Source organism: Cupressus sempervirens, chromosome 2 (genome assembly GCF_028749045.1).
Source record: "Cupressus sempervirens isolate cs-2001-9-10 chromosome 2, ASM2874904v1, whole genome shotgun sequence".
Taxonomy (NCBI): domain Eukaryota; kingdom Viridiplantae; phylum Streptophyta; class Pinopsida; order Cupressales; family Cupressaceae; genus Cupressus; species Cupressus sempervirens.
Genome location: NC_143119.1, coordinates 478,659,260 through 478,684,092, shown reverse-complemented (window position 1 = coordinate 478,684,092; position 24,833 = coordinate 478,659,260). Strand labels below are relative to the sequence as shown.

The 24,833-nt window shown below is 34.8% G+C and overlaps 1 pseudogene; it reads right to left on the bottom strand.

The window, feature by feature from the left end:
- The window catches only part of LOC149573111 (uncharacterized), a 46,470-nt pseudogene extending 24,114 nt beyond the window's left edge, over window positions 1-22,356 (bottom strand).
- Between the last annotated feature and the right edge of the window lie 2,477 nt (window positions 22,357-24,833).

The window sequence follows — 24,833 nt, the reverse complement described above, 5'->3', positions numbered from 1 at the left end:
TTGTTGAGAAGAAAGGTTTAACCCATGTCCTAGATTTCCCCAACATCTTTAAGACAGAATGGATTAAGATAGTTTTGAGTAGAACTCATGATAATTCTATATAGTTAGAGAATGGATTGGTGAAAATCACCAAGAAGATTATGCATAGAGTTACAGGGTATCCAACCCTAGATCGGCCCAAGACAATTAGAAGTGAAGTAAGAGAGGTAATTGAAAAGAATATAGGGGCTGTATGGAATAAATGAGGCATGACAATAGATACAATCATAGATCCCTTAATTTATTTTGTAGTAAGGATTATTGCACACAAGTTTTATCAATCTAGTAGACTCAACAATGTACCATGTATTGCAATTGACATGTGACACAAGATAGTGAAGAAAGATCATACTTATGATCTTGTCGAGTTGCAGTTACAACAATTGATTGAGAATTTGGGATCCATAAGGAAGACCAAAAGTGCACAATGCAAATTTGGATCTATTCTTGTATGTATGTTCTTTTATGTACATAATACATTTCCTACTTTTGGAAAAGTTACATGGAAGGTAAATAGACCTATTGTAGTGCAAATAGGTGAATTCATTAAGCAACTATGTGATAATTTTGAGTTAGTTATGACAAGATACTTCAAAGACTTCAAGTAGTCAATGAAGAAAAGACCGAGGATACCAATTTCACTAGTGGAGAAGCATTTTGATGATGTTTTCTTCCTAGTTCACACTGACTCTACATATGTCTAGGCAATAGTTCCTAGAGTTAGATGGTTAAGACCATTGGGATATGAAATCAATGTTGATAAAGCCTCTACAACAATCACAACATTACTTGCAGAAGAAGTGGACAAGGAGGCTAAAACTTTTGGGAGCTATGATGTGGCCAAATCTAAGATCACCATGGATTTTAAGACTGCCTCAGTCATTAGGAAATAGAACAAAATTGTTAAGCAGTTAAAAGAGAAATTTGGTGAAGGAAGAAGACGATGATGAAGAAGAAGAGGATATACTAGCTCAAGCACTATTATCCTTAACCTAAGGTCAAGGAGAAGACCAACAAGAAGAGAAAGTAGAAGTTGTAGAAGGTTCTAAGGGAGAAGAAGCCAATGAAGCACCTATAGCTATTGAAAAGAAGAAAAGAAAATATAAAGCACCAAAAGTGAGAAAATCAAAGAAGGTTGCAAAACCTACTCAACTTATAGTACCTACAACAAGGGCTAGCACAAGAGCCACTGCACAGAAGGCTAAGGAAGTAGCCAAGCCAAAGGAGATGAGAGCTAGTTAAGCTAGCAAGGATGAAGAGTCTCAAAAGAGATCGAGGAGAAAATATGTTGCCCTAGATGAATTTGATGAAGAGAAGACCGAATTTGATGACAACAACTAGTTTCAAGTGGTAAGTCGTATAGTTCTTATTAAAATTTAGATAATCTATGTGAGAATATTAGAAATAATGTTGATTTATCTAGATTCTCTCACATTGAGTTTGATAATCTTGATAAGATTGAAACGAATCAAGTTGAAGAGTGTGAGGCCTCACCTCGACCCATCATAGCATAGATATTGTATTTCCATTTTGTTACTTAGGACTAGATATCTCAACATATATATTTTGATACTTGATGGACAATAAATTTTGATACTTGCCTGATGATATTTACCTTGTGGTCTCCCATTATGATATGTATTAGGACTTATTGGCATAGTCGATAGATTAATAGATATTTATTCAGTATTTCACTATTATGATAAGAAATGGAACTATGATGTGATTCAAATGCTTAATTTTTTCTTGTTAGGAAAGTTAGTAACATGCAGTTTGTTTTTGAGGGATAATGATTAAATGCTTAATATGTAAATGATGGAGAATAGGAAGTTAATTATGGAATGTGTTGTATATGAATGGTAGAATAATGAAGTTATCATGTACTTTTACTTTCATATGTATTTTATATGTGGCTTTTCATTGGAGTACTGATGCTCGAGTTTAGTGTACAAGAAAGGAACCATGGAAACATAATGGAGAAACAAGGTATAAACACATGTTAATATGACACTTGCAAGGTGAATCTTTATAATATTCATAAACCTTGTTGTGATGTGTTTATTTTATAAACATGAGATGTATGTGTGTGGTATGTATTTCATGTGTAGATTCTGAATGTTTCATGTGTGATGTATAATGAATTCTGTGTGTGTCACTTGACACTTGTACTCGTTATGTGAAAATGACATGTTCTTTGATGATGGATCATGTGACCACCTTATCCCGAGTTAAATACATTAATTGAAAAATTTGACGCATTGCCTTAAATTAGTAAGAGAATAGGGTTTCACCATAAGAAATTTGAAATTTGAACTTACCTAACATTGTGAGGGCCAAAAAGTAGCTCTAAGGTAAATTTGTGATGAAAATAGTTCCTACCCATGTTAATACTTTAAGTTAGGGGCCTAATAATGACCACTAGGGTGCCTAGAAGACCTAGGAGACCCCAAAAAGAATGCATTTTATATTTTATCCAAAAATGAGAGTGATATATAGAGGCACGACCAAATTAGAAACTCACTTGGCCACTCTCTATCTTTAGAGAAAACTAGGTTTTGGAGGAAGAGGATAATGAGCTCTACTACAACTTTTCATTTGCAATTGCTTGGAGTGAGGTTGGCATCCATGATCCATGGTGTTCTTCATTTGCATGTAGAGTTGATAATGTGTTCTTCATTAGCATATAGAGTTGATATGGTGTTCTTCATTGCATGTAGAGTTGAAATGGTGTTCTTCATTCCATGGTAAATTTGGTGTATTGTAGATGTGGTTTGTGAAAAAGGATCATTTTGTTTAAGTGTTGCATGTGAGAAGTTTATGTGTTTTCTTCCTTGAATCTTGTTTTTTTTTCATGTTATGTGTTTGTGTAATGGGTGTGAAGCATCAGTCACCTTTGGAAGGGAAGAGATGCTTGGGTGAAGGGGTTAGTTGGGCTCACTCATGTAGTTGAGGAACTCTCCTATGTGTGGAGATAATTTTTGTGTTCAAAGGAATATGGACTTCTTGTCACCCAAAGTCATTGTAAGCCTCAAAAGGGCATGTTAATAATGAGAATATGCGCATATCTGTGAATCATAGTTTGGAAATCCTCCTCATGGAGAGAGCCCACTTTCACCCTATAACTTGATTCAATTGTTGAATCTTTGTGCAAGCCTTGGGTTGGGTTGTCTTGTAATGTATTGTGTAGTGTTTTGTTATAATGTTGAGATCATGCATGTTATGTGAATGTGTAGTGTGTAACCATTTGTGCCTTGTTTCCCCAAGCTCTATGGGTGGTCTCCTTGAGGCCTGGGTTGGGAGGTGAGCCTCCATGGTTCCTTGTCATTTTTGTTTTAGGTTGTGCTCTTGGATTCATGGAGCTAATAGAACCTTCCTTGCATTGAAGAAGAAGAAGAATTTTCATTTTGTGATGTAATGAAGAAAGTAATCCCCTTCTTGTATTCATGTATATTTTAGTGGTGGAAAGGTCACTATTGTGTTGTGCACGATATTGTAAGAAAGGAATTGTGAATTACTTATGTGTTGTAGCAAATTTTTCCATGTGTAGTTCTAATGGAGAATCCACCACCCTATGTTCATTCTTGTGAAGATTGTTGTATGGAAGTAGGGAGAGAATTAAGAATGGAAACCATATTGTATTTTGATTGTATCTTCATCATCTTGTATTTGAATGACTAGAAGGAATGGATCAAGCATCATTGTACATAGTGAATCCGTTTATCTCAATTGGTTATCCTATTACTCTCAACTCTCATAGGAAAAATAGATGCATTCATGCTCAATTTTGAATGATGAATAGATATAGAAAATGCATTTAGAAGCTATTGGAAATGTATTAGTTTTCAACTATGTATTCAATTTTCAATAATGGATTAAGTTTTGATAATGGATTTAGCATAAATGACGTTCTTTGAGGTTTCCATGCAATTGGATTTCAATATGTTCAATGAAAAAAAAAATACCATGAAAATTACATTGATAGGAAGAATTGTTCTATTATTTCATGTTGATCTTAAACCAAATATAGGAATCCATGAAGAAAACTATTCAAATTTTTTAACTTCATAAGTAACTTGTAGGTGCAAAATTGCTTACTGGAAAATGTATGGCAATTCATCTAAATCACTTTCCAAGGAAATTATAGTCAATAAAATAATATTATGAGAATAAATAAACATATTTTGACCCTAGCAATATAAAATAATAAGTGTCAAACATCATAGTTATGAAGGATATACAAGTAGTTAACAAAAATAAATATAATATATATTGACATATGGGTACATGTAGTACCATGTCAGTTTAACACCAATAAATAATTAAATGAAGGAAAATAAAAAAAAACATAACTTTTCCATTTTAGGGGGTGGCCTGAACTTTAGTCTTATCATGGTATTGAAGGCAAGTTTTAATAATAATTTTTATTTTTATTTTTAGCATATGCATTTTGGGGGGGGGGGGGGGGAAGGACATACCATCCCCTCCCCTAACTAGGGGGCCAAATCAATCAAGTGGGAGGCATTTAATTTGCTATAGGTGTAAGGTACAACACGCTTACCCCATGTCAGTTTAGCACCAATAAATAATTAAATGAAGGAAAAAAAAAAACCATAACTTTCCCATTTTAGGGGGTGGCTTGAGCTTCAGTCTTATCATGGTATTGAAGGCAAGTTTTAATAATAATAATTTTTTTTTAGCATATGCATTTGGGCGGGGGGAGAGGACATACCATCCCCTCCCCTAACTAGGGGGCCAAATCAATCAAGTGGGAGGCATTTAATTTGCTATAGGTGTCTTAGTACAACACGCCTACCCCTCTTTCTCCTCCTCCCCACGTGGGAAGAGAGAGGGATGAGAGGTAGGTGTTGAAAGGGGAAGAAAGTAGGTTAGTGGGGGGGTTGGGGGAGGGGGGATAGGTAGTTAGGTAGATAGTAAGTTAGTTTATATTTTATTTTATTTTTATATTGTTACAAAGTGAAAGGGGTAGGATGGGGTTCTTAGGAAGTTAGAATATTTTTAGAAATTAAATTAAAAAAAAAAATAGATGTCATTTAATGGGAATGAAGGGTGTTTAGTAGTTAGGGTGGTTCTAATTTATTTCAAAAAAAAAAAAATTTCTTGGGTGGTTTAAAAATAGAACAAGTTGATAATGTAATTTACTTTTAGGGATGTCATAAGTATAAATAAATACGTAATTTTTCATTTTTTTTTGTATTTAATGTTAGCATAACATATAATTTTTTTTATTGATGTGTTAAGCTAGATATATGATATGGAAATAAAAGAGTTGGGGTGGCTAGTTTTAATGTGATATGTGTGTGTGTGTGTGTGTGTGTGTGTGTGTGTGTGTGTGTGTGTGTGTGTGTGTATTTGAAGTTAGATGGTTAGTTGTTATTTTATTTTTTATTTCTTTCTAAGGGAAATATAAAATATACATAAAAATTGTATTAAATTTGACATGTGATTGAAAGTAAGGTGATATGTTGTAGAAAAGAAAGTATTGGATTAGATGGTAGTTTTATCTGACAAATAATTGAAAATATTATTCGCAAATATAGTACTTAAAATTTAATATTAAAAAAAGATAATATAGCAATTAAAATAAGAGATGTATATTGAGAATAGAAGGTATAGGTGACTTTATTATAATAATTATAACAATAATTAAATAATAATAATAAAAATACTAATATGAAAATGATCCTAATATTAATAGAAATAAAATGATTAATTGATAAAACATCTTCTCATTGCAATCCCTAGAACTTTTATCACTACAATAGACACAATTGAGATTTACTTGCACTTCAGAGTGTCTCATATTGGGTGCAGAAGATTAATGGTTCATAATCATAACACCTTAACATAGTTTTTCATTCAATAATTAGCAATCCTGTGACCATCTCATAGGGAACTTGCAAAGCTAGATTTTGAGTGAAACAAACTTCATTCCAACATCTTCTTCATCACTTCTAGTTTTAAGGATAGATTAAGTTTCTTACCTTCAGTTTCTACATTTCAAAAAAAATTATTAGTTGTGTTTTTGCCTTGTTGAATTATGGGCATGGAAAAGAGGCAGTATATGCCATAATGGAAACATTTAAAAAGGCTCCTCTTGAACTTGCCAACTCCATACCCAAAAGTATATATGATAGAGTTGAGTAGAAGTGGCATTATTATCTAGATATTGGAAGACAAATAAGAGAGACAACACTTGCAGAGGTAATGCCAGAACTGAGTAAGGTTGCAATGGAAAAAGACATTAAGAGATATACTGGAAGATTTTTTCCAAAGTATAGGGCATTTAGTATATTGCATAATGACATTAAAGATGTTACACAAAAGTCTAAACAAATATAGAAGCTAATATATGGACTGAAAAACATCTGAGGAAGCTATGAAAACACCTATTGAAGTAGGTGAGGAAAATGAAGAAGACACTCAACAAGATACAATTGAGAGAGGAACAAACATGAACATAGACACCCAAACACCATTTGTAGATGAGCAACAAACATAACAAAGTGCACCAGATACACAAATTTCAAGTGCCAGTTCTTAGGAGGAGACACATGCAATTATTAACACTATTAAGATTAAGGATATTTTTGAGATTATCACTTAGAACATCAATCCTCTCATAAAGGATGACTTGAAGAAGATACTAGTTAAATCCACTTCCCAAGCCAAACTTTGTAAAAATCCTATACTGGTGAGTATTGATGAAATTGAGAAGGTAGACAAGGCATTTTTAGGGGAGGAAGTAAAAACATAAGTAACATCTAAAATCCCTCCTCAATTCACATTTTTACAACCTTCATTACCTATTGTGGTATATCAAAGGAAGGAGAAAACAACTTCCATTGTTAGTGCATTAATGTAGGGTACTCCAGTCTCAGTTAATATATAGGAAACTGAAAATGATAAAGGTGAGACAATTGGAGAACACAAAGATGAGATAGAATAGAATGAAGGAACCCAAGCTCTAATAGGTCAGGTAGATACTCCTGCACCTACAATGCAAAATCAAGGTGTTACTTGTAATGTAAAGAAAGAGAAGGACAAAGACTGAAGAGTCAAGTTTAACAACAAAGCCAGAGGAGAAATTAACAATACAAGCAATGGTAATATTACCAAAATTTGCTACTCCTTGTCAAGCTCTTTAGAGGTCGAGCATAGAAGCTACACCATTACAATCCTCTAGGCCAAGTCCAAACTCATCTAAGGTAGAGGAGGTAAAATCATATGGTGATGTAAGATTAGATAAAGAGATTGTGTTGCCTAAATTTGATCTTGCAACCATCCCAATTGAGTAGATGGGAATTCTCCAAGAGGCTCTAGCAAAGAAGAAAAATCAAGAATTTCTTAGAAGCTAGCATAGGTAGAGACAAGCTTTGAATGATATCAAAGAGATTTTTCTTGATGCATTTAGTCTATCGGCTCGAGAAGAAAAAAACCCAATCATTGAAAAATTAACTAGTATAGTGAAGAAGGTTAACAATGCATAGCTAGATACAAATGTTAAATTAATTGAATGGTCTGAGAGAAAGTTTTAGAATAAAGTTAATGAAAATATATCAAGTGCTATTGCAACATCATAGGTTAAATTAACAACCAAAATAGAGATTGTGAAGAAGGTACCAGAGAATATTTTCTCTATGTATACCAAATTGAGTAATCCTACACTCTTCACAAGGGAAGTTAGGAGTCATATCCTAAAATTGGAGAACATTATGCAAACATCTAGCATAACTCTACCAAAGTCTCTAGCTCAAAATGAGAAACATTTCAATACCCTCCTACAATCCCAAAGTCAGTTAGCAACATTACATACCGATGAAGCCAACATCAGGGCTAAACTGATATGCATCATCTACATTGACTCCACACATGGAGATACTACAGAAGGAACTAGCCTATGCTAAAACTCTCATGAAGAAATATCCTCATCTTTCTACACTTGAAGGCTTAGTAAACCTTGCTGCCAAGCTGGCCATGCAAATCAAGTCATTGGAAGTAGCTTGTGATAATTGGGATGCAACTCCAAAGATTATACTAGAGCTCCACAAATCATTTTTGTACAAACACACTATTAGTGTATAACCCTTTGACATAAGTGTCAAAAAGGGAGAGTAACAGAACAAGAAATGAGAAAGAGGATGGGGGAGATAGAGACAAAGACAAAAAAACATTAATAGAGCATCAGCTCAGCTTATGCAAATCTACTTAGTAGGAGAAAGATTTTAAACTTAGGGGGAGTTATGAAATTTTGAGGTATGACTAATAAGTTAGGTATTGCAAAATTTTTATATTTTGAAATTTTGTATAGAAGCCAAATAGATATTAGATATCTATGTTATGCTCATAAGGATAAGATCATTAATGCATGACCAAGTATTTTTGACACTTATGTCAAAGGAAAAGATTGTTGATCTCATATTGGTTTTGACAAGTGAGTGTCTATACACTTAAGTCATTATAAGTCATTTACTTGGTTCATATCGAATAAGTAATATATGTTGAGCATAACATATAAGATAGAGCATGCTGAGTAAAAAGTGAGTGTCAAGCCACTCAAGTGCTGAGTCACTCAAATTTTGAGTAGATAGTATGTGCCAAGTGACTTAAGTGTCGAGAAACATACTGATTTCATTCAGATGCCGAGTGAAAATATTGAAGTTATAGTTAGTGTTGAACACTAGGGAATTCAGATGCAGAGTAATACAATTTTGACATAGTTGTTTGTATTAGCACAAAATACTATGTAAACCATTTTTGAGGTTACTTAAGGATTATTTTATGATCTTTGTTGATAAGGATGAATCTTAAATGTAAATCCCTATACATTACATGCATCTAATTAGAAAAATGGAAGGTTTAAGTAGCAATATGGGTGAATCACCACCGATGATTCATACCTAACCCTAAGTCACCTAAGTCTTCTTAAGGAAGATAAACCCTAAACTTTCTAGGAATGCTTAAGGAGAATTGAAGAGAGTTTGCATGCATAAATGGAGCATTCATGGTGATTAAGGTGTTATAAATTGAGTTACATTGCAAAATTAGTTAAAGGAGAATAGAGGAAAGGAATAAGAGGATAACAAAGATACATCTGATAAAAAAGGAGTTGAACTATTGTCAAAATATGTTTCCAATATATGGAATAATCTAAAATAGAAATTGGTAGTTTGACAACCTCCACCCACATATTTAAGGGTGTTCCAACATGCAAACTCATGCTCCTTGCACACTTCATTATTTTCATATTCATGCGTTCAACCACTCCATTTTCTTGTGAAGTCCATGGAATAATTTTATGTCTATGAGTATCATTAGAGGATCAATAATATTCAAATTCATAACTACAAGAATCATCACCATTATCAGATCTAAGACATTTTAATCTTTACGAGTCTCATTTTCAACCAAGCATTTCCATTTCTTAAAAGTTTGAATACATCATATTCTTTTCTAAAGAAATAAACCCATAATTTTCTAGTTGCATCATTAATAAATGTAACATAATAATGAGAGCCACCAAGGGAAGATACATGAGCTAGTCGCCATACATCTATATGCACAAGCTCCAATTTCTCATTTTTCTTTTCCTTCCCACTCTTCACTAAACTCACTCTCTTTTATTTTCCATACACACAACTTTCAAAAAAATTCATATTGACACTTTTCAGATCTGATAAAAATTTCTTTGAATGAAGTAACTTCATACCTTTCTCACTCATGTGCCCAAGTTTGTTATTCTATTGCATTGTATCAAAATTTACAATAACTATCTATTTTCCTTGCTCAACCACACCAACTATTCTTGAACATTCATTTTTCTATGAAGCAATTAAAGTAGAAGGAACAATATGACTTGTACAAAGATATAAGGTGCCTACTTTCACACCTTTTGCTACTACAAGGGAACCTTTTGAAACCTTCATTTTTTGTCATTAAAGTAAATACGTGTTGCGCAGTCATTTTGCACGATGCTTAATGACAAAATTCCTTTTGAATCACTCTCTTAATTTTTTTATCAATGATAAACTCCAATGTTTTGAATGGATTTTTTCAACCTGTTGGGTAACTCAACTGAAGATAATTGTGTATGTTCACAAGGAGGCCTTTGTTGGTACCAACCAATCTGCACAAATATGTTGAAAATGTAACTGCAAAGGAAGATATATTTTTGTATTTTTTGTTTTATGATGAATGCAATTTATCAATACAACTATATATGAATTCATACTTTAACCAAGTGCTTGAAATTAAAATAAAAAAGATAGAGTAACAAGAGATTTTAATAAAATTATTGAAAGGAAAATTGCTAATGGACATAAGCCAAAGTAACAACACATCTAAAAATTAATTATCAAAAGGATTTGGTAGGAAACCACTGAAATTAGGAGCAATGCTTCCTCAACTCCATTGGTATAATAATTGATGGGAACTTCAATAATAATTGAAAGATATTTCATGTTTAATCAAATCATGAGGCCATTGAAAGTGTGCTCACACAAGATAAAACACTGTGTAAGAACAATAGTGATTCTTTCTCCAATTCATCACAATAATGGAATTTGTTAACAAAAGAAAAATACTAGCACTAAAAGGTCACACAATCATAACAATGCAATAAAATTATTGGGTCTATTAATAATCATGAACATGCATTCATGAAAATAACACACTTCGACAAGAATATCTACACTTAGAATGAGAGCACCAATAGCATATATTATTGCATTAAAATAACAATCTAGAGTACATATTACATCCATGTATTTAAAAGGAATCCTCTCCTCCCTTTGTGTTAGGAGTGAGATCTCTTCTAATGTAAACTCATGCTAAAATAATAATAAAATAAAGCTATTTACATACAAACTGAATCTCTAAATGGTCCTAAGTAGGTCTCCACCCTCATTTATATCAATTAATGGGTGTATGTGCCTTTACATGACTTAAAATAAAAATAGAAGGAGATAAGAAGATAGAAGCCATGAGATGATCTGGGAGTCACTAAGAGCTCTAAAAATGGAAGCTCAACCTTTTCTAGGTGGCTCTAGGAGTTGAACTACCATCAAAATACATTTCCAATGTATGGAATGCTCTAAAATAGCAACTAGCAGTTAACTGTTGACACACTAATTATTTTTCAAAACTGTCAATGCACTTTTGGGAAAAGCACACCTTCAAAAAGTGCACTTCTAGAAAACCCACCTTGGTGATAGGACCCAAAAATCCAAAAAATATTCCAAGTGTCAAAACGCGATTTCCAACATTTGGATTTTTTCCCCTTCATACCAAAATGATGATTAGATATTTTGCTTTGAATTTCTCTATTATCTTCACCATTTTGTTAGCTTCTATTAAATCTAATGAATCATACTTATTTCTAACTGCTTGTCGGTAGTTGCTCACTTCTATTCTTGTATCCGCAAAATCCTCAAGCTTAGTATCCAATTCTAACAATGCTTCTTTAGTTTTTAATGCTTGCCTTACATCATCTTTTGATGAAGCATTTTCAAATGTATCTCTAACCTGTTGAACTATAGTTTTCACTGAGGAAAGCTTAGTCTTTGACTCATCTTCAAAAATCTCAATGCTAGCGGCATTATAGTATTTATTCACTTCCAAAAATTTCTCTTAAGCCTTATTTTTAATCTGCTAAATGCCTTCATATGACCCTTCCATGACTTTATTCCCCAAAGATATCTTTTCTACCCAATCTTCTAATTTATGCAACTCCTCTTCTAAGTATAGCTCCATCAACATTCTATACCTTTTCCCTTTTATAGATTTGAGTGCCTGTGAAATATTGGCCTAGGTACACACTTGATCCATTAGCCCAAAATCTTGGTTTATAATAGAAACCAATTTTTTGGCATTAGTCTAGATTTTGTGCAATAGTTTCAAATTTCCCTATATTATTTGCACTCTCCTTTCCTCAAAATTATGAAGCCATTTCTGATGTGCATCCAAAAATAAATCATCCAAAAATAAATCTATTAGTGGCCCTGCCTCCTTGCTTTCTAGTGCAACTCCAAGAGTGATTTCAAGATTAGAAAAGTCTATCAGCCCCACCACCTCGTTCAAGTACCCACTCAACACCTCATTCTACTTATGCAACATTATTATGTTAGACTCATATTTGTCCAAGTGTGAAAATATTTTCTTGCAACCCATGGCAATCAAGACCTTTTCCATATCTATCATGGGCTTTCCCAATATGACCTCCTTTACCTATTAGTTCTTCAAAGTCAATTCTTCAGTGTCAGCTTGAGGAGGTAGAATGGTGATGTGTGCCAAAAGGTCCTAACCTTGATTCTTAATTATGAAGGCAAGTGTTCTAGCATCACCCTTAGGTGGATTAGGTTTTTGGATTACCTTTATTAATTTTGTTTATCTGCTCCTCTTTTGTCAGTTTCATTTGCCTCTTTTGTCTGATCATAACCTCCTTCTTCAACCATGATGGTGTTGTCACTATTGGTGACATGTATTGTGTTGAAGAAGTTGGTTATGAAGCAAGCTCCTTTCCCTTATCACTCATCTCCCAAGTCTTCTAGGTGTTGAGGAAGATCTTCAGAGAGAGATTTTGTGTAATGTTGGGCTAAGGACCTAGCCTCTATATCCAAAGGAATTTGATTCGTTTCTTCTGCTATCTATCCTTAGATACTTCATCAACATGCAACTATACATATTCACCTTCCTCTATATTTTGAATCTTTATTTCTGTTTCAATTGTTAGAGAAGGTGGAGCCACTGATCCTTTATCTATTATCACCATCATGTCCTATTCTGGTGGAGGAGGAATGCTAAGAGGTCCTTAAGGTAGATGAGGTAGTTGATTCTAATCATCTCCTAATGGCTGATTCTTGGGAGTGTCCCTCATTTTATCTCCTACCATCTTAGCGCTTATAGGCATAAAATAAAAATTTGAGAGGTCAAAAATATCTGGTCCTTCATATTCCATTTCCACTATCCATTTTTGTTTTTCATCTTCTGAGGTTTCAACCTAGATAGGCTCCTTAGGGATAGATGGAGGTGTTTGAGTTGAGGTTCTTATCCTCTCTCCTTCATCCACAATAGCTAAGTGAGTCCTTTTATTTAAAGGGACAAACTCAATGTGTTCCCTTTCTTCTACATCTTCCACCTATATTGTAGTTTCTAGCACCTATGGAGAGGGAGTTCTCTTTTTCTTTAGTCTTATCCTTTTCACACCTACCACCATTATTTCTATATGATCTCTTTTAGGCACTAATAGGGATGCTTCTTTGTCTAAGGCTTGAGGTGGTGGAACTTCTTTCTATTCCAGTTGCACATGTTATTTATCCTATTGATCTTGTTTTGGCTCTTGTTGGGCTTCTTCTTCTTGGGCAACTGGTTCTACTTGAACCGTTACCACTTTCTTTCTTGCCCTATGGGCTTCCTTTCTCTTCTTACCCTTTCCTTTTCCTATCTCAAAATACTCGACCTCCTACTTGTGTTGGTGTACCATTTCTGGCCTCATTGGTGATTTAGTAGGGTAGGTCAGTATAGTGACCTTTGTTCCTTTTCCTATCTTCAATTGAGTTATAGAATGAAGAGGTATGTCTTGGGGAATTGGATCAATCTGAAAAGGTTTCTTAATCCATTCCCTTGTGAGGTCAACTACATAACAACCCGAATGGTCTATATCATTATTCTCCTCGCACCCAATTTATGCATTCATGATAGGTCTGTCATAGATCTTGTCCTTATTGTACAAGGGATCCATTATCTCGAGGGAATATTTGTCTTGGGCCTTTAGGGGTATCTCCATGTTCAACACCTTCTTTACTAGTTGTAAACTCATTCTACAATAGTCCTTATTACGAACATCATAGTCATCTACTACACTCATCTAATGATCTTCTAATGCTTCCTCAAGTACAAATTTCTTCCTTAATAGATGTTGCACCATCCCAATATTATCAAAATATGGGCATGGAGCTTTATAGTCCTCCAAAGGATATTGATCCCATTCTAAGTTGAATGTAGCAATAACTTGCTTCTGTTTCACTTCAAACATTCCAATGGTGATCGATAATACCCATGTCTTCTTATGCTATTTTCTCACTGTGTCATATGAAAAGAAAGTTGGAAAGCTATCTCAAGTAGTATAAGCACATCAAATGGATATCTTGGGAGCTTCTTGGGACACAAAAGAGTACCATATACTTGGAGATAGGAGAAAGTCTTAAACTAGATGTAGTAGGTACCAACTTTTGTTATTCGTGTTACACCCTCTACTGCCATCCTCTTTGCATAATCCCCTTCTATGAATTTTATGATGGCAAATATGAAACCATCATTGACCACCTTGTATTCCATACTTTGTAGTGGAAGCTTCTTTTTCACCAGCTATGGGTGTACTACATAGGGCCAAGAATTTGCATCTTGCATGCTTCCCTTTCTGTACAATCTAGGATAGTCTTTGGTCCTAGCTACTAGGAGATACACCATATATGAAGTCATATAAAAGTGGGGGTCATTCTTCACCAAGATTAGTTTCTTGTCTAGATTGTCACTGAGAATTATGGCCTAATCAATAGGCATCTTGGTTGTTTTGATGGTTTTGATGAAGTGTAACATCCATGTCTCTAAGTGACTTATTGTAGGAATGCCCATGGCTCTACTAAAGAGAATAATTGAGTATTTGATATCATCAATCATGTATCCATGTGTCATATCAACCTTTCCCATTCTTTGGCCCAATATTTTCCTATTAACTAGGTACTTAGATTGTACCAAATCTTTGGCCTCTACTCTGTTCTCCCTATACCATATGTCTGCACCTTCATAAGTGATCTGTATGTATTGATCTACCCTTGGGAGGTGGAAAACCTTCTCAATGTTGTGTGGTCTGATATTGAGGACTATCTCTCCAATTACACTCTCGATGATGTTTTCTTCAGATATGTAGTGCTAGGCCAATGTCATGATCAACTTAGATGATTGAACAAATGTTGGAGGAGAATCAACATTCACTAACCCACTTTGGATCAGAGCCGATACCATAGCTAACCTATTTATAGGCTTGTTGTAGAGGGTTAGGAAGACATTCCAATCGATCTAGCCTAGTTTAATGTCTCAAATCTCTATGTGTTTGTCCTAGAATTGAGACTTCTTTGGTGCTCCTTGGTATTTGAAAGACACAAGCTTTGGTGCTATCTTTTTTTCCATAGAAGATGATGATGATGCCATTGTATCTACACAAAAGGGGATAAATATTAGTATTATGATGTCAAAATATCATAATGGAACTTAGTTGGGACCCATACTGATGAAAAAAACTAAGCAAAAGCTAACTAAAATGATCAAAACCCTCTTAAGGGGATTGATATGTACACTAGCGCACCTAGCACACCTACACAAGTATGCATGGTGTGAAACTACACATATAAATTGCTTAATTTGACACAATGTGCACAACTATGTACATTGTGCACCTGTGCATGTGCACAACTACACACATGTGAAGAGGATTTTTTAAATCTTTGAAGGGGGTATTTTTGGGTGTAGACATGTACACTTATTAAGGGTGTGCACATGCATACCTATATAGTCTCATCCAAAGTAAATTGTAATCCAACCTCAACTTCCTCCCAAGCTTTCATACTCTTTCACTTTCAACCTCTTTTGTCTTAGGATTTTTCTATTCTAACATATGTTCTATTTATTTATTTATTGGGTATATATATATTTCAACTTTTTTGTTTATTATCATTGTATTATATATATTTAGGAAATATCTCTCTCTCTCTCTCTATCCATGTCCAAGTGAGGAATCCCAAATATCTAGTTTTGCAAAAGTAAAAGGTGGCTACACAAAAAACCTAAAGCAAGGAAAAACAAGGGAAAGAAGAAAACAAGGGAAACCTAACTAGGAAAAAAAGAAAGGGAACAAAATGAGGAAAATGTGGAAGTTGATGAGCAAAGGAGCATACCTTGGGAGTAGCAAGTTTCCCAATTGAGGAGGGTGTGAAAGTGCGTAGTCAGAGAGGGGGCTTAGTAACAAGTGAGGAGAGTAGAGGGGGTGGGGGAATTTATAGGCATGGGGACACAGTGCACACCTTCGTTGGTGTGCAAGTGGAAAACTCTGATGGTATGCAAGTGTGTACTTAGCACACATGCACTGGTGTGAATGTGCACAAGTGCACATATGCCCACTTATCACTTTAGAATCCACCAAAACAAAAAGTTTTTCCCATTTCTTCTGCTTGAAATTGCCCAGTCAGAGATTGAGTTTTGACCTATACCTAGAGGAGGGGTCCAAGATGACCAAGGCACCTAACTGGGTGTCTCCTAGAGGTTTCTGAAACTAGGGGGTCCCTATTTTGTGACTCAAAATGGGGCATGCGTTGTGAGACCACAATAATATGCAACCCTCATCACTGAGTTGCCCTACTAAAATTAAATTCCTATTCAACCTTGGAATATGTCTTATTTCATGTAGTAGCCAATGATTCCCATTTTGCAACCTAATCTTAACTTTTCCCTTTCCAACAATCTAACACGGTTCATTATCCCCCAAATAAAAAAGCCCAAAATTTCCTTGGACATAATCAATCAAATAATCTCTATAGGGTGTAGCATAAAATGGAACCCCAAAATCTAAAACCCAAGAATCATCAACACTCTCTAAAGAGAGAATAAAGCATCCTCTTTAGATTTTTTATTTACCACATTTTCCTCCTTTTTCCCTTCTAATTTATCTCCTTCATTATTCTTTCAAGTCCAATATTTCTTCTTATGTTCTAGATTCCCACAATACCAGCGATCTCTTGGCCCTTTGGATTGAGACCTCTTCCCTTTTGATTTTTCTCTTGATTTCCCATGATTTTTAGAATTATTTCCTCTCCTAGTCATCCTGCCTCTACTTTATGCATTCAAAGCACTTCCTAATGTAAATCCACCCAAGGTTTTGTACAAGCTTCCTCCCTCAAAGTAACACTAATCACATCTTTGAATTTTAAGGTATTAGATCTAGAGACATAATTACTCACATCCATTACCAAGTCATTCCAACTTTTAGGCAAAGAACACAAAATCACCAGAGCCTTAAGTTCATCATCAAAATTAGCATGTACAAAAGATAATTGAGTAGTAATTGTATTAAATTCATTTAAATTATTTTCAATAGATCCACCTTCTTCTATCTTCATATTAAATAATTACTTCATGAGAAATACTTTGTTTGAAGTGGAGGGATTTTCATATAATTTTTCTAGGGTTTGCATCAACTCTTTCATCATCTTTGCTTTTTTAATATTAAATGTCATTAATTGTGTGAGGCATCATCAAATACTTGCAAGTGCCTTTCTTTCAAAAATTCTCCACTCCTCATTTGTCAAAGTTCCTTGTTTCTTGGCTTTTCTTTCTAATGGCTGCCATAAATCCTTCTGATAAAGATAATCCTCCATTTTCATTTTCTATAATTGAAAGTTCTACCCATTAAACTTCTTAGCCTTTAGCTTACCCTAGTCTTCCATTTCTCCCACTCAACCATGAGACTCCCATTGAATCGTGAGACCTTCCTATAGAGGATAGCTAAAAAAGAATGATGACAATCTAGGCTAAAAAAAATGATGACAGTCTGGCTCTGATACCACTTGTTGGGATTAACCACAGACAAAAATAGAAATTACATATAAATAACCAATATCATAAAATAATAAATCACACAAAAGAGAAGACAAGACACAAGGATTTAAAGTGGCTCACCCAATCCTTGGGCTATGTCCACCAACAACAAGTCCAATATTATTATTATTGAGTGATTACAATCTACAATCCCTTAAAGCTCAATATTGCTGTAAGAAGATACAATCTCATAATACATTATGAAACCAAAATAGAAAAATAATCGACACCTTGTACACTAGTAGAGTCATTTTTAGCTTCAAGGGAACTACCTCTAAAAACTCTCATAGGGGCATTTCTCCTTGACCCCACCCCATACTGCGATAGGGAGCACACTTGGGGTGCTGCCCCAAAAACCTCATAGAAATAATCTAGGGGGAAACTACACTGAATAAACCTCCAAGTCTGATTAGGTTCCACATCATAACAAGAAATTCATACTTTAGGATTTTCCTAAAGTAATGAAGGAAGAACAAAATGTTGTATCTATCATAAGAATAAATGATAGATGGTGAATAAGATTCAGAAGCACTGACATGAAGATATCTACATGGTAAAGATTTATGAGAAAGAAGAAGTGTATTTTGGAATTGTTGTCAAAGAGAGAGATAATATACACTTACCATATGAAGAGGGATTTATTCATGTAGAGTTAAATAGTAAGAGATATTGTAAAAAGGGAGAATATATGCAAGGTTTTTCCTATAATACAAAGTAAGCTAATTGATTTCATGATTTGATATGATAAAGGGAGTCTATGAGTTCCATATTAGAGTTTTATGGATGAGAATCATAATGAAATTGAGAAAGGGAGATTGTTGGACATTGAGATGAGAATCAAAATGAAACTAAGGATATTAATGATGGTTTGAAGCTAAGCATTGAGGGAGATGCTGGAAGTAATTACATGTTTGGGATTGCATGGTAACTAGAGAGGTTGCCATCAATGCCAAAGAGGGAGATTGTTGGAAACTACATTTGAGATAATTTTTATGTTGTCATTGATGTCAAAAATTATTGGTAAGATAGCTTCTATCTAAGTAGAGTTCCATATCAAGATGATTGATGAAGAGGATTTGAGAAGAAGGACATAAAAAAAGGACCAAGAGGTAAGCTTGAGTTATGAGGATGGGAACTTGATTAGTTAGACCTTGATAAGACAATACAATTGTTTAATCATAACCTAATTGGAGAAGACAATTGTACTAAAGCCTAGAAGAAGTGATCAAAGAAAGACCAAATATGTAGGTTTGACCAAGAAAAAGAACAAAAGATTAAGGAACTTGAAGTTTATGCCAAGTGATGCTAGAGTTGACCAAGCAATATTATAAGTTGAGAAAATATAGGTCGAACAAGCATCAATATGAATTGAGTATTAGAAAGTATGTTGGACATAATAGTTAGTAGCAATCAAGTAATCTAGTGATGATTGAGTAATCCAATGATGAACAATTATAGGGGTAAGAGTGTTGTAGTCTCCTAATAATGTTCATAACCAAAGTTGAATTTTCAAAATAGATTTGTTAGGAAATCACTCTCTCCAACGTCACACATTCCATATTTTTTTTTATTACAATTGTAAAATCTAAAGTTACTGGATTGATCCTACTAGCTAGGAGCAACTGATTGTTCATTTTATCATACCTAATCTGATGATAGTTTTATAGGAATTTGTAATTAACCCAACAAATCAATAACTAGATCAATGAATCACAGTGAAAAAGGCATAAAAACTGTGTCTAAAGTTCCTAAGAAAAGATATTTAGACAATGAATCATTTGAGAGAGGGTACTAGAAAAAAAGGGAGAAAAGGAGAAGATATGATGATTATCATGATAATAGAGATATGGAAAAGAATTTTTCTGATCATAGAATTCATAAAAATCCTACCTTTGTAAAAATTCAAGATGATATAGAGCCTAGAAGGGTTTAGACAATGGGAGAAAGAAGTAATTGGGGTAGAGATCTTAAGGGTGATATGTGTTGGTAAATAGATTTGTCCTTTCTTGTTTCCTATGAAAATATGACTCTTAATGCTTGAATGATGAACAATATTTGTTTACAATAGTTGAAAAGCCATTCTTTGATCACCGGCTTCTCTCTAACTTGGTAGGTACAACTCCCTATGTGAATGATGTTCAAGGAATTATGTTTTGTTCCTAAAACTAATGCGGGGTATGCTCTTAACCCGAGAGTAGAAGAGGTAAACTGAATTAAGTCTAAGCAGAACTTAATTTAGGCACGGTAAAATTTCTAGTCTATGAACCAAATGATAGAACTCACACATCCTATGAATTCATACACTTAGCATTCAACTAATCTATGAAAACTATTAACATAGATGTAAATGGAATTTAAAAAAAAAGGTCTAATGAGTCCTTCTTTGAATATTTCACAACACATCCTACTGGGTTTATTCACAACCTTGAAACAAAGGAATGAAACAATCTTTTCCTTCCTACTGTAACTTAGTTTAAGAGAAAGAACCAAATAATTAACAACTATCAACTTACTGGAACAGGAAATAATTGACATAAAATACTCTTCAATTGACTCTGCAACATCAAGTATCCTACACCAAAATTTTCTAACCTTTCATTAATCATTCAACTTCATACATATAGAGTTGAGAGATGACCGTTACAATAGGAATTCTAATCAGTTCATCTTTTGAGGATGACAAATGGCAAGATGCTAGTTTGTAATATTACAAAATTTACAAAATTTGCAAAATTTACATCAGAAAATGAAAAGGGAGTGTCAACTGAATCACTTGGACTTCTTTCCCTTTTTAGTTTTCACTTTATATGCCTTAGTAGATACTATAATTGGAATCATTTCTTTGTGACTAGGCACATGTACATTAGTGAATCTTAAGAGCCACTTCAAATGCTCTTGAGATAGCTCCTTTACTATATTTAGCTGACTTGTCAATTCTCCAGCAACCACATGTATGTATCCACCAAGTGTTTGTAACTCTACCACTCTGTTTTGACTACTTGAAGTCATCCCAGCTAGATTACTCAAGTATGTGGAGAAGTTTTTTTTCATTACTTCTACCCCAATGTGAGCTTTCCCTTGCCCACTAGTTTGTGGGTCAGTGTGTAATCCTTGCATGAGTTCGAATGCTCTGTCTTGGGTCTTCCTCACTTTTTCCCTTGTTTCTTTGAGTCCATCTTCAGCCTCTTGAATCATCTCTATCTTAAATTGCATACTTTGAAGCCATTCAAATAGAGGCTCATTCCCTTTCTTCAAAATCTTTGCTTCAACTACCTCTTTTGCCTTCATTTGGATGATCATTTTCAGGAGAGAAATACATTCATCACATCTTGCCTTCTCTGTGGCCAAAGTGTTGTGATTAGATATGATATTATCCTTCTTAGTTTCCAATCGAAGGATAATATTTCCAATTTGATCGATTAGAGCAATTCCATCTACATTGAGTTTCTCATTCCATTCTCTTTTGATTTGACCAAAATGCCTATCTTTTAGAAGCTGTGAGATGAAAGCTTGCACTTCTTCTGCTATGGGGTTCTTAGTAGTAGGCACACTAGTAATGGTTGCCAATGGAACAACTAACTGCCTGATAAATCTTTTCAATTCTTCAATCTCAGCCTTCATCTTGATTTTTGACAATTCAAGGCTCTCCAATTGTTCTTCTATCACCTCATTACTTGATCTCCATTGGCCCACCTCTGTATCATGTCTAGCCTCTCCAAGATTAATTGAATGTAGAGTGAAATCTTCGAGTGTTATGTCCTCAATTTTCTCTGCTTTGTTTGGCTTTGCTACCTCCATTGTTAAGTGTCCTATTTTTGGATCTTGCCCAAGTATTGGCAAAGTCTTTTGCTTCTTAGCTTTCACTATTGTAGACCCAGAGCAAACTGCTTGAGACACAATATCCTTTGTAGGGATGCTCTCCTCTTTCCTCTTTCTCTTCATTTCTAAGGTGGCTTCTAGCTAGGACTCTATACTAATCACTTTAGAAGCAGCCCCAAGTGACTCTATATTGAACATTTTCTTCTTCACTAGAGTCACTGCCACTTTAGTTGCAAAAAAAGGATTCTTAGGATCTTGAAATAGAAACCTAGATGAACTTGAGGCTTTCTCTTCCTCTTGAGTTTTAATTGCAGCTTCATCAGATTCAGCGGACTCACTGCTACTACTTTGTTCATCCCCGATCTCTACTATCTGAATGGGGGAACCAGTTGGCTTCAAAAGGGGAGCACTTGCAAATGGAATAAGGCTATGATGAGGAGATGGAGTTGGAGTAATGTGAGGAGGTGATATTGGAGTAGTAACATGAGGAGGTGAGACTAGGACAATAACATGAGGAGGTGAGACTGGAGCAGTAACACCATCTTTTAGCTCTTCAGTCCTCTTTTCTTTAGTGCTAGCTTGGGCTCCAATAAATGGTAGAGGATTTGCTTGGCAAGTTGGAGCTACTGAAATTTTTTTCTCCAGGGATTGGTCACCTCCTCCTACAAATTGAGTAGGTCCTTGAGCAGTCGTAGTTGTAACACTGGGAGTGGCACTTTGAGAAGAAGTGGGAGTAGCAATAGCTAGAGAAGCTTGACTAGTCTTGCTCCTACTCTGGCCCTTTTTTGCTATCCACTCGACCCCTTTTCCAATTCTTTTAATGATTTGGGCCATCATAACATCAAGGTGTTCTTCCATATCAACATATGGCTTAGAACTGATTGGAGTATTCCTTAATTTGGTCAAATATATATTACTATACATATTTTTCCCATCATCTTCCAGTCCTTCTACATTGAGATCGATGCCATATGCCTTTATCTATTCCACTGTGAGTCTGGAAAATGCATGATCACGACTCTCCAACTCATCTCTGCAATCTGCCCAATAATCTTCTACAGTAGTAACATGCTTGATCACACCTCCAATTTGAAGTACATCTTTGGCATACCCATTTGGGTCAAACATAGGCCTCACCACTTCATATTCTTCTAATTTGAACTTGTTCTCGAATGCCTTAAGCATGTTTTTGGTATTTGATCGGGACTCACAACTATAGGCCCCAACTTTTATGGGAAATTTGTATCCCTTTTTCTTCAAACTGGTGCTCAACACATTCACTTGGATTTCTTGTCTCACAATCTCAATGAGCATGATCATGTCATCTGGATATCTGGGAAGCTTCAGGGGAAATCCATCGAAAGCTACAAGACGTAAATATGAAAAGGATGAGAATTGGATGAAATAACTACCAAATTGACTGATGACTACCATTGCCTCTAGGCTGAATCTCTACTCTGGACATCCTTGGAGCTCCCTACATATTCTCATTGTGAATGCATCATTTACTCATATATACTCCAAATAACTATTCTATAGTTGCAAGCACGAATAAAATTCATAGCTTTTCACGTCATCAGGGAAATTCTCTAATCTGGGGAGTCTCAACCACAATTTTAGGGAAGCCAACATATATATCAAGAAAGAAGACATATAAAATGAATTGTAGAACTTAGCCACACTAAGAGCCCTAGATAGATGTTCACTTACCTCATGCACCCAGTCAATATATTATGTATCTAAGCAAATAATTTGCACCAAAAAGAAGTATTGTTCTACAAAATTAAAGGCTTCTACCTCACCTTTAAGTCAATGTAAGAGGACTAGAATGTCCACAATCTCAGGCTTGAGATTAGTGCTAAAAAGGGTTTAGGGACCTTACTCTTAGCTCCCCTTGGCTTTTGGAACCAAGAACTCATGATCTCCTTTCGCCACACCATCTTCTTTAGAGAGAATTTAGACAAGGCTCCTCCAATCATTAATTTAGAGAACTCCTCTCATTCTAGAATCAACAAACAATTGACTACTGCTTGCCTATCAATTGAGATTAACACCGTTTGATCAAGTAGTAAGATTTGCTTCGTAGCTAGGTTATAGTGATTGATACATTCAATAATTAGTTCTAGGGCTTGTACTACTATGGGAAATCTTGCTGCTTCTACTAGCCCACTTCCCTAGAGTTTCTCCATTATGGGATGGATTGGTTCCATCCTCAACCTTCTTTGGAAATCTTGCATGTCAAAGAAATGGAGTGAAGTGTCTGTGATATTTTACCATGTAGATTTGATTCCACCCAATCCATCAAATCTAGCAAATCTTATTGCCATCTCGACTGAGGTAGAGATAAATTGGAAATCTTAAAACTGAAAATAGGATAGAGAGTAGAACTTTGTAACTGTGGGAATTTTGAAATCAATAGTCAACTCAATAGCATAACAGTTCATATAAGTAGGCAGTAGTTTGAACATCCATTATGTTCATCTCTGTATAGAAACTCCAATCCACCCATTAATATTCAAGATCCGCACCACACAAATGAATGAAATGATAAATCCATTAGATTAGTAAATGTGGAGGTTACAATAGATTCTTTCTTGTCTTTTGACTATTTCTGTTGGCCCAATGGTTACTTTCCTTTATTACAGTTTTACTTTCCCATTTTTCACCAAGCTGCGAAGAATTAAGAGCGAAGTACTCAGTGATTAAAAATCCGCTCAGCCACATTTTGAATAGAATACCTTCCTCAATGTGATCAACATGCTTCCCTTATCTTTTTTAGCCTTGTGTAATCGATTTGTCAAATAACCATGCTTGCAAGAGTGATTTTTTGTTGGATGAGGAAAACTGCCTTCAAGGGTAGAAAGCCCGCGGAGGAGAAGGCGATTTCCACTTTTCTGCTTGTGCCCTCATTTTACCTTCTCTACCCTAATAACTTTATTTTAAGCCTCTAGAAAATATAAAACTAGCTTCACAAGTGAAATATGGGACCCACTAACCCGCTTACCTTTCCACAAATGCCTTTTCAAAAAAATGAGTTCTTGGTTCGAAACCTGCCGAGGAGAAGCTATTTCTGAGTTTTTCGTTGATGCCTTTTTTTATCATCTTAGTGAGTTTTGAAAGATTCCCATAGTGAAAACATGACAATACTTGAATGATCTATCCATAACATAATTCGCTTCTATTCATTTAAGCTTGCAAATTGCATTTGTGAATCTCGACGGAGTTTCACCTTTGGGGTGCAAAAACCCACCAAGGAGAAGATGAAATTGGATTTTCCAGCTGTGTAACTTTTCATATGTTCAAAACAACAT